Raw genomic sequence first — 20960 nt, 5'->3', positions numbered from 1 at the left:
GGGACGCTGCCAGCCGGCCTCCAGGGGACCCCCGCCTCAGCTGTTTGTCTCCCTTGTCCCCGGTAGTGCGCTGAAAAGTTTAAGCGTCTCCTTCTCCGTTCAGGTGCCCCGTGACAGCTCCAGCAGCTCCCAGCTGCCCCACGCGCGTGGGCCCCCGCGCGGGGTCTCCACTCCAGCCTGGGCAGGACGCGCTCACCAGGGTTACTGGCGCAAGCCGGAGCTTCCCACGCAGGGCACCGAGGCGTTAGGACACCCACCGCCCGGCTAGCGCGTCCTGCCTCCGCGGCGGGCAAAGTTCAAAGCCACCGCAGCCTTGTTTCAGCCGCCCCCTCCTTTCGCGCCCCCCCTTCAAACTCGGGGCCCGCGTCTTCCCGCGGCGTGGGGAGAGCTAACCCCGCCGCGCGCGGGGGACCGGGCCGGAAAGGCCGCGCTACTTACCGCACTGCGCGCAGAGGGTCCGCATTCGCCGCACCGGCGGTGGGAGCGCCCGGCTCCGGGGGGCGCCTTTTATTGGGACTGGCCGCTCAGGCCTGTGGGCTCGGGAGCCGCAGGGGGGTGTCCCCGTTGTCCCAAGCCGCGGGGAGTTTTCCTGGTGCGCAGCCTCCGCTGCCCCGCGCCGCACGCCTGCCCCTCCGGTCCCACGGGAAGGGGGGCGCAGAAGGGACAGCCAAGCCGGGAGCAGCTCGGGGTCGCCCTGCGCTGCAGTTCCCTGCCCCGAGTCCGGCCAGCGACAGGAGGCAAGCGAGCTCCCCGGCCGACTGCCCTGAGCTCGGTAACCTTGGAGGCCCCCCCCAGCCCAGCCCCTGCACTTCCTGTCGGCTGCTCCCCCGGCGCCTCTGCGCTCCAGCCAGGTGCTCTGCGGCCCCCGCGGCCCCCGCACCTCTGCTGGGAGCCAAGGGAAGCGACACCCCCTTCTGCCAACGGGGTGGCGGGAGCTGGGGCGGAGCGAGCTCGGCGGGCATAGGGAGCTCTGGGGACCCGACGGACAGCCCCGACCCTGGGAGCTGGGGCTGAGCCGACCCCCGAGCGCTGCAGCCGCAGTCCGGCGTAGAGCCGCGCTGGTGGAAGGGAGAGAAGCGCCCGGCCCTTGCCAGCCCCGCTGTCGTTTGCCGATCCCCGCCTTAGGCAGCTCCCTGCGGCTCTTCCCCGGCTGTGTCTCTCCCTTCCCGCCTCTGCCGCATATCCTCCTTCGGCCTCCCCCGCAGCCCCTGCCCCTTCCCTCTCCAGCACCGAGAAATCACCCCTCGGCCGCCCTGCGCTGCCGCAGCCTCCCGGTCCGAGCCCACCCCGGTGCGCCCGCGAACCGCTGCGCTGCCCTGTGCGGCGCTTTCTTGGTCGAGGTTGCGGCGGGTTCCACCCCGTGCGAGCAGCCACCGCGGGGCGCAGGAGCTGGGGGGCGGGAGAGGGCCCATAAACGGCCCCCGGGGCCAGCAAGACGCGTTCCCGAGCCATTGGCTCGGCCTGGGGCGCACGGAACTGCGGCGCGTGGTGGATTCTGGCTGCTGCGCGCAAAAGCCCCCGGGGTGCGGGCAGACCTACAGGCTCCGGGATTTGGGAGATAATAAATCCATCCCCGGGGGCGGATGCCGGCGGGAAGCCCTGACCGCTGCGGCCTGAGGACCGGCTCCTGGGACAACGGTTCTTCCCGCGAAGCGGGGCGCAGAGCAGAGCCCCTCACCTAGCACCCACCCCCTGCGGAGCAGGAGGCGTCCTCCGGGACTTGCAACGAGAGCCCCCCGGGCCGCGCTTTATTGACCCGACGGGCCAGTGCCGCGTGAAATCAATCCCCTGCCCCCCGGAGCGCCGCTTTCCCATTTCGGGAAATCGGGCCAGACCCACGGGAGGGGCTTTTCGCAAGCTCGGGGCTTGACCGGTAGCCTTGGATGGGAGGTGCTGACTGGCTGGGAAGGGACAGGGGGGCCCGCCTGGGTGACGCCGGTTCTGGGACAGCAGCTGGATTTGGCTCCAAAGAAAAGGGCTTCGCTGAAGCCCTGCGCGCCGTGGGGTGGGTTTTCCATACGCGGAGGTCTGATAGGCGCATGGCACCTTCCCTGCCGCTTCCTTATTCGGGACCCCGGCCTTTGCTGGCCCTGTTCCAGAGCTCGGCTGGCGTGCAAACGATTCCCGGGCAGGCCTTGCTCCGGGCTGTCCGCTCCTACCAGCGCGGCTCTGCTCCGCCTTACCAGCTGAGCCTGGCCTCCGGGTTCACAGCCTATGGGCACACGGATGCGGGGCACCTCTGCGGGTCTACACTGTATCCAGCTCATGTCATGGCTATGGAGCGTGTTCTACAGCCCACGCACTGGCCCATGTGTATATACGGGTGGGAATTGCGTTATTACAGAGCCTGCAGGTGTGCGGTGCAGAGGGAAGTTGCAGACGCACATTCTGCCGCCCTGCACACGTACAGGGGATGTAATAACGCGATTCCCACCCGCCCGAGCAGCGCTTTAGACCCGCTCTCCTACCGGCCGGGTCTGTGCAATGGCCCGAGCGGTTGCAGCCGGTCATTCCGCTAGCGCGGCTACAAGTGTTTCTGGTTTCGTGCGACCCCCGGCAGCGGGTTAGCACCGCCCGGAGCCGCAGAGCCCCGCTGCTCGCTGCCCGGAGAAGCCGGGAGATCTTTCCGCCGCAGGGCCGCGGCGCAGGGGAATTCTTCGGCCAGCGTTGGAAGAGGGGTCGGGTCGGGGTGTGGGGGGCCTGTCACGTGACTGGGCCTGGCGCTCCCCTGCCCCGGCACGTGCAGCGGATCGGGGCCTTTTGCGAGGTGCGAGAGCCCGTGGGCGGGACCTTCGCGGGGCCCGCAGCGGTTCGCAACAGCAGCTCGGTTGCGCGGCGGCTCGGGGGCGGTTCGCGCTTTGCCCCGCGGTTCCCGGGGCTTTTGTCCGCGCTCGGCCTGCTCAGGCCCACCCCGCCGGTGTCTCCGCTCGTGCGCTGCGGGGCCCCTTCGGGAGGCGTCGCCTGCTCGCGAACCCGGCCCGGCAGAGCGGCGCGTAACGCCCTCCCGAGTGCCAGCTCCTTAGGGGGGCCGCGGGGTCCCCCTCCCGAGACCAGGCACTTTCCTGCCTCTGCCCCGCTAGAGCTGAGCGCCGGGTCCCCCTCGCCCCAGCACCCACTGGCGTTGTTAGCAGAGCAGCCTCCGTGTGGGGGGGGGCGAAGTGATCCCCCTTGATCTTGAGTTCAATCAGTCGGCGCTTAATTCCCCCCGATCGTAGGCGGGGAAAGTACCCCCGAAGTTACTTGAGTAAAAGTGCCCCTGCTTTCACCGAGTACAATGGAGATAGGACACGGGCGAACTTTACTCAAGTAGTTTTCCAGAGGGGCGCTGCTGACTTGTACTTAAGTACACCCCTGCCCCAACCCCCTGTACTTTTACTCGAGTAACTTTTGGGTTACGTTTCCCACCTCTGCCCCTGCTTATCCCGGGGGCACAACTGCCCCTCCAGGCTCCTCCGCTCGCGCCCGGCTCAGGTCTGCGGCTGCCGGCCTGTGCTCAGACACGGCTCGGTTTGCGGGAGACATCCGTGGGTTTCCCCGCGGAGCTTTCGCACTAGACCCGGTTCCGGAGGACCCCGCGGGAGGAAGGCCTGGGCTGGAGGAGGGGGTTGCGGTCCGGCGAGGGCAGGGCTGGGACCCGGCACACGGGCCCAGACAGTCCGTGGGACTGAGGGTTTTGGAGCTGTGTCCTCTAACGCCTGAGCAGGATGAAATCCCCCCGGCCTGGCCGGGCCGCGCAGCCTGTGTCCGGCCGGTCGGTCTGTTCCCGAGCTTGGTGGTTCCTTGACAGGTCCCCCCCGCCTCCGCTCCTCATTAGCGGCTTGTGGCCACACCCAGCCGCGGAGGCCCCCCAGCACCCCCAGATTGCCACGGAACCGGCCCGGACTGCGCACCGCGCGGCGGGCGAGCAAAGGACCAAACCCTGCAGGTTACAAAGCGCCGGAGTCACCCCCGCCGGGCGGGCCCGGTCCCCTTTGAGCGCTCGTTCAACAGGAGGCGGGCCCGATCCCCGAGCACTTCCCTCCGCGCGGCGGACCCGGTGCCCCTTCACCCGCCCTTTCAAACCAGCCGCCGACCGGCAGGAGCAGCTCCCCGCGGCGCCGGTTCGGCCCTGCAACGGCTCGAGCCACTGGGAAGCCGGGCGGCTTTCTCCCCCTCCGGCAAGCTCGGGACCCCGCGCGTCCCACGGCGCAGTTACCGGGGCCTCCCGGCCCTTAGGGGTCACCTCTTCCCAGCGCCCCTGCAGCCGCGGCCGTGTGCGGCGGACCAGGGCAGGGCCCGAGAAGGCGCCCGCAGCCTGAGCTGCTGCGCGGCCCTTGGCCTTGACCCGAGACAACCGCGTACCCACAAGCCCGGAACGCGCCTGGCGCCCGAATGTCCTTTCGCCTGGGAACCAGCCTCCCCTGCCCGCCAGCGCCTGTCACCGCTCCTGGGGAGGTGAGCCCGGCTTACCCCGCCGGGGCCTGACCCCCTGCGCCCGGCCCGGCCCGGCCCGCTGCCGGACCAACGGCTCCCGTCTGGTCTAGCCGCCGGGCCGAGGCTGGTTCCCAGGAGGGGGCCGCACGCGGCGGGGTTTGCTTCCCCCGGAGCTGCAGTTCTGCGATCCCAGGCGCGCCCGGGGCGGCGACCCTCAAGGATGAGCCGTCGCTGCTCGGCCTTTCCCGGCCAGCCTCGATGGAGCCGGTGCCCCTGTCCCGGCGCGAGCGGGGACGGGACACAAGCGCTGGGGGGGGGGCGCGGCGCTGGCACGCTGACCCTGGCAGCTGCGGGGAGCGGGAAGCGCAGAAGCGGCCCCGGGGCGCAGAGAGCGCAGCGCGTTGCGGACCCGCGGCCGGGCGCAGAGCCGCGTATCACGCCGGAGTGCCTGGCCCGGGCCGGGCCCCGACACCTGTTGACAGTGGCGGCTGCTCCCCGGCAGTAGCCCCGGGCGCGCCCCGCCCGGAGCACAGACCACCCCAGGCTGGGGAGCCGGCGGGTGCGGGGAACCGTGCTCGGCCCTGGGGAGGAGGAAGCAATTGGCTGATCGCCCTCCGGGCGCTTCCCCCGCGCTGGGGCCCAGCTGCGCCTTACCCGGGGCAGGACAGCAGACACGCCCGTTGTGTTCGAGGTCCCCAGCCCGGCGACTCTGCGATCGCTCGCCCGGCAGAGACGGATGTGGGGAAACCAGACCACCCGCGCGCCTCGCCGGGTCCCTCCCTTCTTACTGCCCTGGGGCCTTTGGCTTTGGGTCAGGGGCCTCTGGGGTGCCCGGGATCGCCCCAACGGCGTGTGATTTCTCCTCCCACGCCTGTGGCGGGGACCAGCTCCGCTCCGCTCCGCCCGCCCTGTGCTTTAAGCCCATCCGCCGCCTCCTCCGCCGTTGGATCGGCTTTGCGTGGGCACCCGGGGGCCCTGGACTTTACCCGGGTGAACGCATCTGCCCTCCCTAGCCTGGGCGCTTCGCCACGCGCCAGCAAATGTGCTCTACTCCCCGGAGGCATCAGAGGGGGAGCGGAGTCAGCCTGTGCCTTCAGAAACAGCAGGAGCTCCTGTGGCACCGGCGAGACGAACATGAGCTCTCGTGGGCAAAGCCCCGTCTCTCCGAGGCAGGCACCGAGCGGGTCTTTGCCCACGAAAGGTGGGTGTCTGCGCGCCAGGCGCGCCTGGGGTTCTTTGGTGGCGCGACGTGGTTTATTCTCTACAGATCCCAACCCAGAGGTCACCCCGCTGGGACGCCCATCGGCCCGCCAGGCTCCCCTCCGGGCCTGTTCCCCGCACGTGGAGGCTCCCCGAGTTCTGCTGGCGCTCTGGCCGCCTCCTGACCCGCGGAAAGCAAAGAAGCCGGCGCTTGACTTTCGTGCTCGGGCGGCGTGTCGGCCATCGCTCGTCCGGCCACCCGCAGCCTGGCGCTGCAATCGGGTGCGGTGCCCAGCCGTGGGCGGGCCCCGCTTTAGGGGCGGGGTTGCAGAGCTCGGGGGGCTCTGCTCACTCATAGGAAAAAAAACGGTCCTGCCCCCGCCTCAGAGACTAACCATCTGAGTTCTTGGGTAATGAGCTCTGGCGGGTAAGACCCACTTCGTGGGATATTTTACCCCCCAGGTGTATCAGTTACCACACCCCCAGCCTTCGTATGGTTACACTACAGCGATCTGGCTGCGCAAGTTACTGTCGTAAGAGCTGGTCCCATCACACTTCCGTCGCCAGCTCCCAGCTACACCTAAAAGCCGCTCATCTTTCGATCCACTCCCTCCACAAACGGGCCGCGGGAGGGTTTGCACGGCTTGCGCCTCTCCAGTTTGTGTTGACAAAACGCATTTTGCACGCAGCTGCTGCACAAGTTTTGTCCACAAAACCCCCCAGTTTTGTCGACAAAACGTGCGAGCGGAACCCTAGCCAATAAATGAAGTTGTCCCATTAGTCTGCAAAGCGCTGCAGGACGGCTTGTGCTTTGCGCCGCTGCAGCCTAACCCGGCTACTGCCCCTCCTCACACACAACCCCCCTCCCTCCCCGCACCAGACTCCGGTGCACGGACCCCAGAAAGCCCAACAAAGGAGACGGCTCTGCTCCCAGCGCGTCTTTCCGCGCCCGGTGGCGGCGGCAGCTCCCTCTCCCGCGCCGTCCAGCCTCTTAACCCGCTTTGGTACTTTTTCAGCGCGGCGGTGCTGCGGTTTCCTAGCGTCCTTTGGCAAGAAGCGAGCGCCGGGCGGAGGTCCGGGGCGGGGGGCGCGGGGTGGGGAGGGAAGTTGCTTTCCCCTCCCGGAGCCAACCCCCCAGGGAGCTTCATTTACTGCGTTATTCTAGCGAGGCGGGAGGTCGGACAGAAGAAGTTCAAACCCCTGCGGGGCGCGCCCGGGAGCGGGTGCGGTAGTTCCCAGGACAGGGCGCTCGGGTCCGGGACACCGACCAGCTCCCGCTTCACTTCCACCGGCTCCCTTCCCCTTGCCCGAGAAAGCGATCGGGCGGGCGGAAGGCGCCCACCGCCCACAGCCAACCCCGGGGGGCGGCGGCTGATGGGCCAGCGGGGGGACCGCAAGGTGCAGTCCTGGTGCGAGGAGCCCCAGCCCCAGTGAAAACAACCCCCCAAACCTCGCCGCGGCTCCCGGCAGCGCCTGAGTGAGCGGTTCCATTTCCCGGAGCCGTTGGGCTTGCCAGGGGCCCCTGCGGGCAGGCTGCGTCCACACCGCAGAGTTTTGTGCACCAAACTCTGGGGCTACCGTCACGCGGACCCGAACTGCCAGTACTATGCAAATGCAGGGGTCCAAATGCAAATGAGCGCTCATGTGCATATTAGCTCTCTGGGAGAAGCTGCTGCCGGCGGAAGCAAACGGGGAACCTGGTAGCCTCTTATACCTGATGTTTTCCTGCTGTGTAGACGCTCTGAGGGGCCTTTTTGTCGACAGAGTGGATCGAAAGCTGCATCTGCTTTTACGTGTGGATAGAGGGACCTGTCCCCAGGAGGGTTGTGGGAACATCTCTTCCCACGGAACCGTCTGCGGACAGATGCGTCCAGCGTAGCTCTGCCCTTAGGAGCCGGCCTGGAGTTAGGGCTGCTGGTGGGAAGTCTGAGACCCGGCAGCATCCACCCACTCCCTGCCGGGGGAGGCAGCCCAAGCTCTGCAGAGGCCGGGAGCTCATTTGGGGGTCGCACCCGAGACAGGCTGTAGCTGCGGCCAAGCTGCCCTGGAGGGCCAAGCGGGCTGCGTCGGCGAGGACGCTGGATTCGCACAAGTCCTTTGGGGCAGCCAGGCAGCGCGGGAGCTGCGTGGGGAAGCGGAGGCGCTGGGGAGGGGCGAGCCGGGGGACGAAGCCGACGGGCCTAGGAAAACGCTTGTCCCTTGGAAACCCCGCTGTGAAAGCGACCGCGCACCGTTCGCGGCTTCGGCGAGATGCGCGGGGCTTGACACACGGGCTGTTTTCTCCCCTCGTCCTGCGGCCGGGTGGCGTCTCTGCCGGTCGGGGACCCCGCACGGCGGCCGGCTGGCTCCTGCCCGCTCCCTGTGTGCGGCGGAGCCTCTCCCCACACCCTCCAGGCGGAGCGCAGAGCCACTGGTCCGAGCGGAAGCCGGAGGGAGCCGGGACTGGTGGGCACCGGGGTACACAGGGCAGCTCGCAGGGAAGCGGGCAAGGCCGGTCCCCTACGCCGGGCACGGGAGGAGCAGAGAGACGCGAGAATAAGCTGAAGACTGAGCCTGCAGCGGAGATCTCGTTCCGCCCTGCAGAACCCCCCCCACCGGCCCGGGGAGATCGGACCGCACGGGGCCCTCCCTGCCGCAGAACCCCCCCACCGGCCCCGGGAGATCGGACCGCGCGCGGCCCTCTCTGCTCGGACTGTCAGTTTCGTTTTGGAGCGAGGTGCGCTGCGCTGTCCCCAGGCGTTCGCTTCCCTCGCCCCGCGCGCTGGCCTGTGCAAAGGGCGGCGAGGAACTAGCGTCGGCTTTCCGTGCGGCTTGCCCCAGCGAGGAGCTCTCCGCTCGGCCTGCATGCCGCCTAGGGTCCCGATCCGGCGGTGCCGGCGCCTTCGGAGCAGCAGCTGCAGCCTCGTGCGTGGGCGTCCTCGTGCGTGACTGTGAACAAACCCACGGGCGTGCCCTCCTGCCGCCCGCAAGCCGATGGACCGGCACAGAGGGGCTGTGTCTACACGTGCACGCTACTTCGAAGTAGCGGCACTAACTTCGAAATAGCACCCGTCGCGGCTACCCGCGTCGGGCGCTATTTCGAAGTTAACTTCGAAGTTAGGCGGCGAGACGTCGAAGTCGCTAACCTCATGAGGGGATCGGAATAGCGCCCTACTTCGACGTTCAACGTCGAAGTAGGGACCGTGTAGACGATCCGCGTCCCGCAACGTCGAAATTGTGGGGTCCTCCATGGCAGCCATCAGCTGGGGGGTTGAGAGACGCTGTCTCTCCAGCCTGTGCGGGGCTCTATGGTCACCGTGTGCAGCAGCCTTTAGCCCAGGGCTCTTTCGCAAGATCTCCCCAGTGTAGACGTAGCTCAATACACCAGGTCATTTCGATATTACGTTGATGCATAGACCTGCCCTAAATGCATTCGTCTCTAATTAGATGCCACAGGAACTGTTTGTTATTTGCGAAGTGTAAGTGGCGCTGTTAATTAAGAAGCTAAGTGGCTACAGCCCTTCATCGCAGGGTTCGAGGGATTTGAGCCGGGCAGGACGCTGTCTGGGGCGCAGCTGGCCTGCGAATGTGACCTGTCCATCCCTACAACCAGTGGTGCGGGCGGGCAAAGAAGCCCAACCTGCGATACAGCGACAGGGCTGCTGCCGGAGCCGGGGTGCGTTAAAAGCCGATCTGATCTATAAATAACCACAGAGAACCCCAGTCCTGCCCGGCTTGCGGCTGCAGAGCAAAGCTTTCGGCACCCTCTAAGCGCCGAGAATGGAGATCAGCCCGCACTCAGCAACCCGTTCAGGTCTGGAGAGCGCAGGGCGTCCTGGCCCCCTGCCGCTCGGCGCGCGGGGTGTTCGGGGGCAGGAGGGAGCCCGCGATCGGCCCCCGATGGTCCAACGATTGTTAGCTTAGCCCAGACTTTGGGGGAGCTGCTCCGAAAAAGAGGTGCGCTATCGGCAGCCCTCCAGTCCGGTTCCTCCGGGGAATTTGCCTGCATCGGGTCGCTCCTGGGCCGGCCTTTCGTGCCGAGCAAATACAGCCCGCGCCTTTTCAGTGGGCTCGCGGTTTCTCACGGCACCCGCTTTGGTGGCAGTCAGGTTGGGGAGACAGGCTCGAAACAAGCCGCCCAGGTAGCCAAGGAAGGCGTTGTTCCACCACGAGAGCAGTGTGGGGAAAAGAGCAGCGAACCACTGCTGTGTGCGCCCGAAAATCCGCTACAGACGTACTCGCGCGAGCAGAGGGCGTTGAGCACCAGCAAAGGGTTCCATGCAAGGCCCTATTTCCCGGGAGTAAAGCCAGCTCAGGGGCAGCCGCGCTGCAGCAGGGGTTGGAATTCTGTAGCTAGCGGCCGTGGAACGCCCAGCCGTTCCGAACGCCGGGCTGGAGTTCCAGCCATAAAGCAGCGTTCGATTCGTTCTTTCGAACGTTCCACCGTTTCCTGGCTGCGCCCTATTGTTTTGCTTGTGTAACTGACACTGGATGTTCCTTGGGTGGTTTTGCACGTTCAGGTACGACTTCAAAAGAGAAATCCGCTCCCTTACAATATTGTCTGGTGGCGGGACACTGACGGACAACGCTGGCTTTCCAGCGAGCGGGCAATTCACGCCCGTAGGGCGCTTTCCACGCGCGGTTTGCACACCTGGGGGGCTGGTGTTTGGTGGTTTTTCCCCATCGGCCGTTTCCCGGGGAATAACCGGAGGCGGAAGAACGAAAAAGAAATTAGCAGGACGACTTTTCAGGGCTTGAAATCGAGTTCCTGGCGCTGCCGCCCTTCTGCAGTAATTGCTAACGAGAGGGGGGAGGTTGGAGTCACTTTCACTTGTTTCCAAAACAACGACAAGTCCTGCGGCAGCTTACAGACTGTTTGGAGCATGAGCCTTCCTGGGCAAAGACCCGCTCCGTCGGATGTGAGTCTGGCAGCCGCCACAGGCCTTCTTGTGGCTTCGGAAGATGCAGACTGACTCGGCTGCCCCTCTGAGACTTCTCACTAGTTTCTGCTCAGACGCTAATTAATTCATTCCCGAATCGAGCCAAGCCTGAAAACCCGGCTCCCTTGAGCGAACTTTCTGTCTGCGCGCTCGCGAACGGGCTTCCGACAGAGCGACGCGTTCTGCGAGGCCTCGTGGGAAAAGCCCCTGGTTAGTCTGTCTCGTGGGTTTCGCATTAAACCAGCCCCGTTAATAGCAGCAGCAGCAGCAGCGCGCTGGGCCGGCGGCGTCAGGCTGGCGAAGCGCTCTGCCCCGCCGACGATTCCCGACCTATCGATTTGTACCGCGCGCTGGGAGAGAACTGCCGCTTTAATGGTCAATGCAGGAGCCGGTGGGTTTCATTTGCACAGAGCCGCGCTGCCTTCCGGGCGCAGGTGCCTACGGGGAGCTGAGCAGCTGTACAACGGGTAAATTGCTCCAGCCGTTTTGCGGCCACGTGTCGTGGCTTATCCGTGCCACGCCGCGGGGGAGCCTGTCACGAACGTGCTGCGCCTCCAAAGCTGGCCCGGACCTGTCGCCTCGCGGGCAGACACGCCGGCCCCAAAGGAGCATCTCTGCCAGCGTGGACACTGTGTCTTTCCCCCCGCCCCCGGAGCAGCCGAGCGCTCTGTGATCCCACCCGCGGGCGGGTCCTTCGGGGGCTCTGCGCTCCCCCAGCGCCCGCGGAGCGGAGCCGAGCCCGGGGCGCGCGTGGCCGAGGCCGGCCACCGGGCAGCGCTTCCCAGCCAGGCAGGCGAGGGCCCCAGCGCCGCGCCCGGGCCGCAGAGCCTCCCGAGAGGAGCCCCGGGGTCCGCAGCCGCTGCTTAGGGAGCCGGATTCGTTACAAGCGATTCGCCCCCTGGCGAAGGGCGCAGCTCGCCGGCTGCCCCCGCGGGTTCCCCAGCCCGCGCGCGGGGGCGGGGGGGGGGGTTTACAGCCGGGTTTGCTGGTCCTGCAAAATGCCGCAACTCGGGCGGTGCAGGCTGCGCCGAGTCCTAGTGCCCCCACCCCCCCCGGCAATGCAGGGAGCCAGCGTGGGGGATCCCCCTCTGCCCTGGGCATCTCTTCTGGCCTAACTGGCCGGGGGGAGAGGAGCAGGGACCTCCCCCCTTCCCTCTCCAGCAGTTCTGTGCCCCGAGCGAGCGGGCTGCCTTCCACCCCGGCCGGAGCTACGACCTTCCCGGTTCCCCCGATTCTGGGCCCGATCCCGCTGCCGAGGAGGGTTGCAAGGGGTCGGAGCTCGGTAGGTCCCGTCGCGGCCCCAGGCGGGGAAGGGCCGTAGGCCGGCGCAGGGGATGCTGGCTTTGCTGGGGCTCTCTGCCAGGGGCCCGGCTCGGCTCTGGCTGGAGAGCGAAGCGCCGGGACCCGCCGCCGCCGCGCGAAGGGGGAGCGCCCCTGGGTTCAGAGGAGGGCGGGTTCCTGACCCCGGCTGAGGATGGGGCGCTGCAGGAGCGCGCAGTGACTGGCTGGGCCGGCCTGACTCCGCAGAGGCCTCTTATCCCACTTCTCGGGGCTGCGTTCCCCGCCCGGCGCTTTTCTCTTCTGCCCCCTACCGGCGAAGGGGGAACCGAGCCCCGCTCGGCGGTTAAAAGCCCACGCGGGCAGCCGCGGTCTCCCTTCCGAGCGGCGAGCCCAGCCCAGCCGGCTTAGCTTGCGAGCGGGAGCGCCCTTCTTACCCGCGGCGTCTGCCTCCCCGGGAACCGGCCAGCGACCCAGCCCCCGCGCTGCGGCCGCCCATTTTAGCTCGTGTCCTGCGCGCAGCGGGTGGAGGTAGCGCGGCTGCAGGTGTAGCACCCGGCGCCGCCCTCCCTTGGCCTATGCGGCCGGCTACTGCCCCGAGCAACCCCTCGCGGCGCAGTCGCAGCAGCGGGAGAAGGGACCGCGGGCCGGTTACACACATCTCAGCCAGCTGGAGGGGACCTGGGGCCAAGCACCAGCCCTCTCCCCACCCTCTATCCCCATTCGCCCTGCAGGGCTGAACTCACAGCCCTGGGTTGTAGCAGATACTCTAAACACAGCCACCACAGCCACCCTCTTCCCCGGCGCGCACACAGAGCCCCTGCCCCCGGGGCGGCTGCAGACCTCGGCTCCTAGCAGGAGGCTTCGCCCGGCTTTTCAGCTTCAGGGTCAACCTGTCCGTCTAAAACACCCAGCGTGAGCCCCTGGTGGCTTGAGGAGGGCGGAAGTGAGGACTGAAGCCCAGGCGCTGCTTCCCGGCTGAGAAGGCGTTTTGTCCGGCTTTGATAAAATGAATCCAACTTAAGTCACGGGGCCCAGAGGTGGGAAAAGTGCCCCCAAATTACTCGAGTAACAGTGCAGCTGCTTTCCCTTCTGGGTACCGGAGTACAAGCCAGCCGTGAGGGGTGTGCCCGAGGGCGCGTGCTTGTACTCAAGGGCCACAGTTACACTAGCAGGTTTTGTAGACACAACTCTCGCAGAGTCTACACGCAAAATGCCTTTTATCAACAGAAGCTGCTGACGACAAAGCCTTGGAGACGCGTGGGGGGGGGGTTGTCGGCAGAGCGGGTCAAAAGCTCCACCTGCTTTTATGTGCGGATCCGATCTGTCGACTGAAGTTTTGCCGGACCATCGCTTCCGACAGGACCTTCTGCACACAGATTGCTGTGGTGTATCTCTAGCCAAGCCGCTTTCCAGCGGGACAGGGGTAATTTGTACCTTCCTCCCACCGCAGCTGTATTTTCACTCCAGTAACTTTTTGGGTACTTTCCCCCCTTCTGACTGGGCCCCAGAGTGTTGCTGTTCTAGTCTTGAAAGGAGAATATGACAGGGGCAGACGGGATCAGCTGCAGGCTCTTGGGTGTGGGCCACATGCTGTGTCCCTGGTGGTACCCCGTAGCTTTCCTTTCCTGTTTCCCCTCGCTCCTCCCCACCCCCCCCCCCTCTTCATTCGGAGCAGAGTGTTGTGATGTCTCCAAAGAGCCCTTTCCCACTCACTCCCCACAGCCTAGCTCACCCTGTTATCTGCTCTGCCTGTAAGGAAATCCCGCCCCAAGCCCTTTCTGGCCTGCCCCCATCTGTACCTCGGTGCCCGCTAGTTTCTGTGCTTGGCACCAGACCACACGGCCTCGCATAGCTTCTGTCCTGCCCAGTCTCTTTTAAATTGCATGGAATAAAATGACCTAAGCGAAATGAAACAAGACTCCGTTATTCCAAACTGGGAGCCTCTATCCACAGCCTCGCCCTGAAATAACCAGAAAGGCGGAGTCAACGGAGTTATTTCTGAGGCAGGAGTGGGCCAGGCTGGAGACGCCCCAGTTCAGCCTGGGATGTAGGGTTCCTGAGACCTCCCCGCCCCCGGTAGGCTAAGTTACTGAGAACACCAATAAAATGAAGCTGTTGACTATTGCTAGGGGTGTCACCAGTGCAGAAAATTTTCACGCAATCAGCGAGACAGTGACAGGTTGGAGTCCAGTCAACAGGGGACTTGTCTTTTTTACGCAAGGAACAATTTTGGTGTTTCAACCTGAGGTGTGAATTTAAACACGTTCAAGGGCAGCGCAAACCCTGTGCGGACACGCTTCTCTCGGCTTCAACCAGGCTGAGCTGACAAGGCCTGGGCTACGCACAAGCTACGGTTATACAGGCGAGTTTTGTCGACAAAACTGGTGGAGTGTGCACACACAAGGTATGGTTTGTGGACAAAACTCAGCACTTTCGCCGGCAGAGTTCTTCCTCAAAGCCCGGAGGCATAACGCTGCTGAAAAGGGCGGTGTGGATGCTTGGGTTTGGGGGTGGGGGTGGGGCTTCTCTCGACAGGCAGGCACCCAGAAAAATGGCAGCCCTGTCTGCTGTGCTTCTGGGTGCTTGTTTTGTTGAGAGAGCAGCTGGGCAGTGTGGCCACGCTATAGACAGAGCAGAGCGCTCTTCTGATTGGCTTTTGTGTGCAGCTGCACTCTGTCCACAGAAGTTTTGTCGGGAAAACTCTTCTGATAGTGACTTCTGTAAACAGAGCGCTGTAATGTAACTGTAGCCTAAGGCTATGTCTAAACAAGAAGCCTGTGTCGGCAGAAATCACTATGGAAAGGGATTTCCAGGCAAACTTCTGTAGACAGATCACCTCTACGTGGAAAAGCATATTGAAAGAGCAATCTGCTCTGTCAACAGAGAGCAACCAGACTGCCGGTCCTCTCTCAACAGAAAGGCTGACAGGAAGCTCTGCAAACAGAGCTTGTCAGTGGTCCAGAACCCATCTCTGCCGACAAAAGGGCGAAGGCGTATCGTACGGCTGTTTTGTCGACAGAACACTGTCAAGAGAGGCCTTATACCTCAATGGGGAGAGGTAGAACACTACCGGTGGATGAGCCGGATTTGGTTGACCAACTGCCACCAAAGTGGGTTTTGTGTGTGGATGCTCCTTGTTTTTTCCTGACAAAAGCCCGGTTTTGCTGGGAAAATCTTCTTGTGTAGATGTAGCTGATAACTTTATAGTAAAAAAGGACACTGTCTTATTTTGAGAAATGCTCCTTTTTGTGTGCCTTCTGTGAACATTACTATAAAAGATTGTAAGGTAAAAGACACAACAAATCTCTCTTTTTAAACTCAGGAACTGCATTTTTAAATGCATCTCTCAGTTGTCAACATGAAAGAAGAGATGGAACTAGTACTTTATCTGTGTTTACAAATCAAAATCTGCCATGAAAGTATAAAATAAAACATGCTTAAATTAAAAAAAAAAAGAAACCCAAACGAAGCAGACCTCAAAGGTGACACAGGACTGCTTGTTATTTGTGAAGCTACAAACGAAAAGGGCTACCCCTTAGTTCATTTCAGAGAGGGAGGCAATTTTTTAAAAACAAAACGATAATACAGGTATAACCTATAGGCTACAGTTACACTACAGCGCTCTGTTGACGGAAATCACTGTACGAAGAGATTTCCCGACAAAACTTCTATTGACAAAGTGCGGCCATAAAGAAAAGCACTCTCTTGACAAAAAAGGCACCAGGAATCACAGCAGACAGGGCTGCCCGTTGTCCTGGATGCCCTGTCTGTCGAGAGAAGCCTCCCCCCCCCCCGAGCATCCACACAGCTCTTTTGTCGAGAGATTCTGTCAACAGCAGCGTTATGCCTCATGGCTCCTGGCAAAAGTTCTGAGTTTTGTTGAAAAACTGTCCACAAAATGCATTTTGTGTGTGGACGTTCCACCAATTTTGTCCGCAAAACTCGGCAGTGTAACTGTAGCTGTAATGCGGACGCGTATGTCAGTATAAAGGCAAATTTTAGCACTATAGCTTCTTCCTCCCTCGTGGGAATTAATTGTCTTGGTGGAAGTATCTTTGTACTCGGATAACCCTATCCTCACAAGAGATCTTGTCCTAGTTTAGCTAAACTGGCATCTGTAAAGCGGTACATCTTGTAAGTGTTGAGAAAGCCCCAGAAACAGGTGTAAGCTAAAACCAAAAATAAGCTACTTTTACCCCAAAATACGTGTCCATTTGGGTTTGCACTGGTTAAACAGTGATTGGTGTTAAACCGGTGCAACTTCCAACAGAGAAGAATGTTCGTCCTTTCCCCTGCGGCTGCGTGAAAATCCCACCTAAGCAGCGAAAACTGAAGGCAGAGAAACAGCCCCCAGAGCTCTGTCAAGCGCCCAAAGAGCGACTGAAAACACAGAGCCCAAGATGATGAAACAGACAAATTCAGTCATACCAGCTGCCCCTTCGGACTAGCGTGGGGGGAGCGGTTTTTCAGCCAGGTGCCGAGTGTCCGTTTAATTCAGGGCTCTGAATCTTCTGGGGAGTTTCTCTGGGGTTATAATAGTGCGATAACACAGAGCCACTAGTCTAAATAATTCCATTTCCTCTTCCAGGCAGAGCTCTTTGTGCAAAGGCACGTTAAGTAGTGGCTAGCAGTTGGAGTGCTGAATTAGAAAGCAGGATCCCGGATTCTGCTCCCAGCAGCGCCTCTGCTGCCCTAGTGATCCTGGGCAAGCCAGTGCCCCTGAGTTTTTTCTCCCGGTGCTGTTTGTGACCCTGACTTGGGAGGCGTGGTAGAAGAAAAGGCTCCTTAGCCACCAGCCTGAGGCGTGAGCGTTCTCACTGCGCTTGTCATTCACACGCGTGTGGCAGAAGAACACACTCAACCCTCATTCGTGGGTTCTAACATTGTGCCAGGGCAAAGGTGCAGGAGAACAACTACAACCAAACAACGCCAGCCAGCCAATCAAATACACATTAACAGCCGCTATTCTTATTGCAAACAACTGTGCACAATCCTGTTCCGCCTAGGGACTTGGGGGAGCTGGGCATTTAAATGGGAGAATAAAATCATCCATAGGGTTTTCTTCCCCATTACCCTCAACTGCCATGGTAACGGGAGGACCAGCATCCTTTGCCCCTGGGCTGGTAACTTCTCACAAGCATTGTGTGTGGCTGATTGCATTAGATATGGAATTAGCCCAGGCTTCATCTGAAACCCATCGACTCGAGCTCGGTACCAGAAGGAGCTGATTGCTCACCCAGCACCCGCAGCTTCGGCCGAGCAAGATCCACCGTAAAAACCGGTCCCCTGGATCCCAGGGAAGGGTCTTGTGCCATAAAACACACCGCTCATTAGCGGGAGCTCGATCAGTCGAAAGGGAGGCAGGTACCCGCTCGCCCCCCGGGCTCTGCCTGCTAAACACGCTGGGGAAGGTGGGTAGCTTAGCTCAGAATGAACCAGAAAGCCTCATTAGCCCACCGTCCGCAAAGGCAGCACTTCTTAACCATCAGCCCCCCCCGCCCCACCAAACCCCACCAGCAACATGCCCAGCGACCCCCCGGATGAAGCCACTGCACCAGGAACCGCAGCAATGGAGAAGTCGCATTGGCTCTGGTTTTAAAGAAAGCAGACATAGACCTTCGGTGTGTGATATCGACAAACCGGCCGAGGCTCGGAGCTCGCCTGCGAGTTGTTCGCAGAACGCAGACTAAGAACCGCTGCTCCATTGCAACCGGTTCTATTCAGTAGCGACTGCGTGTTGCGCTGCAAATCACGGTGCTTTGGAAGACTGGGTTAATAGCAGGATCTCTGCGCCAACCCCCTACTGCACTGAGGGCTCCTTTCCCCTGACAGACGCAGAGGCTTCAGCTCTTCAGCTCAGAGCACGTGCAGAGCTGGAGGGGGTAATAGAAGTGCTGACTTTGCACAAGTATAAATAATCCCATTTATTCTTCCAGGCAGAGTTCTTTGTGCAAACACAAAAGAGAGACAGAAAGATGATGCTGTGCATTAGCAGGGTGTTGTGAGGCCTAATGGTGCTACAGGCTTCCGATGGGAGGTGTTAGGTAAAAGCTAGGTGGTATTGTACAGGAGCAAAAGGGGAAGTGGGATTGGATGATGGGATATAGGAAAAGGAGAACAAAGGAATCTGCAGCTGGTAGGTGGCAAGGCTGAAGTTGGCTTTTACGGTGAAAGGAGATTTCCTTCAAGAATAGAATGGTGGAAGAAGCATTTAGCTGAGCCTAGAGCAAAGGGGGAGGCTTAAGGTGAGCTTGGACGGGATGAAACAGCTGAGAGATTCCCCCCAGGGATCGTGAGGAGAAGAGATGAAGAGAGGTGAACTCCAGCTAGGCCTGGAGGTTGCGACAGAAAGAGAAAGAAGAGCCATTTTTTTTGGAATTCACTAAGGGTGTGTCTACACTTGCTTTCCTCTTTTGAAAGAGGTATGCAAATGAGGTATAAATTTGCATATTTAGCACCTCATTTGCAAATTCTAATTTCAAAAGAGCTTCTTTCGAAAGCAGAAAGCCAGTGTAGACGCTGCTCTTTTGAAAGTAAACCCCATCTTTGAAAGAATCCTTCTTCCCTTTGGCTGGGTTTACACGTGCTCCTTCCTTTCAAAAGGAGCATGTTAATGAGCAGGTTCAACAGATCACAGATCTTTCACAGATCAGAGATAGGAAGACGGGCTTCCAAAAACTGGGCAGGGGGGGTCCTTTCAGAAGGTCCCATCTCCACGGGTGGGGCACAATTCGAAAAGCAGCCCTTTCAAATCGCCATGGCTGCCATCATGCTAATGAGGTGCTGCATATTCATTGCAGAGCCTCATTAGCATCTTTCGAACCAGCTCATTAACATGCCCCTTTCAAAAGGAAGGGGCACGTGTAGACACAGGGTAAGGGTGGGTGCATCTACACTTGCATTCCTCTTTCGAAAGAGTTATGCAAATGAGGTAAATCAAAAATGCAAATATGGTATAAATTTGCATATTGGCACCTCGTTTGCATATTCCAATTTCGAAAGAGTGTCTTTTGAAAGAAGAAAGCCAGTGTAGATGCTGCTCTTTCGAAAGTAAATCCATCTTCAAAAGAATCCTTCTTCCCTTTATTTAATGGAATTTATTTATTTATTTGCATTTCGATTTCCCTCATTTGCATACCTCTTTCAAAAGAGGAATGCAAGTGTAGCCGCACCCTAAGAATCTCGACAATTCAAGAGCTGCAATACATGTCAATAGGAGACGGTACTCAACCAATAACGTCAAACCGTACTTCTTGTAACCCTTGTTTTAAGACCAGTGCTCACACATATCCCACAATGCACTGCACATCACACATTTTGAGATCACATATCATTTGCTATTTAGATATGAGTTGTTCATCGTTTGACATTTAGACAGGCACCAAAATATTGAAAATAATCAGGAGGGTCTTTCTACTTTGCAATTAGAGCATTGGGAGCCACAAAGAAGTCCTTAAAGAGCTGCATGTGGCTCCAGAGCTTCAGGTTGCAGACCCTTGTGCTAGGCAATTCACATAGCTGAAGCTGTGTATTCGACACTGAGTTTCTCCCCAAGTGGCTGTTGTAACAAGCTCACGGGGTTTAATAAAAGACCAGGCGAGATGGCAGAGAATCAGAGAGCAGCTGAGAGGCCATGGAGAATCTGAAAACCGGGAGGATAGACGTTAACTTATTTCCATCCTATTAATGCCTTCAACACACATTGAAATCATTGAAAAAACAGTGAGACGCATGGTATTATGTGAATTTTCAGTCGTAAAAATGTGGTGTCACCAGGGAAGAATCAATACACGCAAAGGAGTGTAAAGGCATGTTTCATAACCCAGTGCACATCTACCTGTTGGTGCACCCGGTTGTGCAAGGTACCCATGTACATACCAGGCTATGGAGCACCTTAGAATAGATTGATGGCTTGCTTTTGGCTGTAGAGGGTTTGCACATACTGTGAAGTGAGTGCATCTTCTAAGCCTGTGGAGGAAATTAACTGAGCTGGGAGCCAGAGGCGTGAATGTAACAATGAGTCCCTGAAGGCTGGGAGCAGGGTGTTTAGACAAATAGACCTCACAATTCCCTTTTCCATTTTTGAAAAGACAAACAGAACATTTACTAAGGACAATACAAACCCTTAAAACCCTCAGCAAATGTCGGCCCGCTGATTGTTTAGTTTCTTCAGCCAGCTGGCATCCCTGTGGGCTTGAAGGCTCTGAATATTCCATCCGGGCACTTCCTCTGCGGTGGAACACACACTGAGCTGCAACCCAGGTAGACAAGGAGGGGAAGTGAGCCAGAGCCAGAGAGCACAAGTAGGGGCATGCCACAATAGCAGCAGAGCAGCAGTTAAAGTGCCAGCGTTTCAAAGTGCGTGCAGAACAATGGCCTGGCACTTTGATTGGTCGGCATTGCATAGGTCTTGTCTTGTTTGGCTCTGTGTAAAGAGATTCTAGATTTCATACAACACCCAACAATTTAGTGAATTACAAACCAATAATGCTCAGTATAATTACATGATTAACTCTACAGGGAAGCAATATTTATCTTCTTCTGACTTTGACAGCCAAGGCTCAAAAGCACCAGGCTAATATTCTGGTTTAAAAACACTCTTTTCTCCCTTTCAGGAACCTAAAGACTGTTTAGGGATTAGAGCAAAGCTGGATGTGGATGCATGGCTTTGTAGGTGAAGCAGGCTCCATCACTGTGTGTGCTATACAGCGTACGTGGAGATCAGACATACAGGGCACATGAGCTTTGGGTTCTGGGGTTTATTTGTTGGTGTGGAATTCCAGAACTGAAGCCCACGTCTTGTGGACACAAGTGTTTAAATCAAAATCTAACAAAATACTTTGGCCTTCCTGGGTTTATAATGAACTACAGGTTGAACCTCTCTCACCTGGCGACATCTGTGGTCCGGCATGATTTGAGTTAGCCAGATGTCCACTTATCATGGGAGTGGCCAAGTTTCCCGTGGTCCCATAAAATTTGTTTCTAGCCACCAGCCCTGCCTTTCTGTGTTCTGTGCTGTTCTTTGGCTGTAATTTGCCCCTAAATGTCTTCTAAGAGCCCAGTAAGCAGTGGAAATGGTGGTCAAGTACTAGACAATATTGAAATCCTCTGGTTCAGCAAATTCTCCCGTCCAGCACCAGTCATGTC

This window comes from Carettochelys insculpta, chromosome 18 (genome assembly GCF_033958435.1).
Source record: "Carettochelys insculpta isolate YL-2023 chromosome 18, ASM3395843v1, whole genome shotgun sequence".
NCBI classification, from domain to species: Eukaryota; Metazoa; Chordata; order Testudines; family Carettochelyidae; genus Carettochelys; species Carettochelys insculpta.
This window is presented reverse-complemented; position numbering follows the sequence as displayed.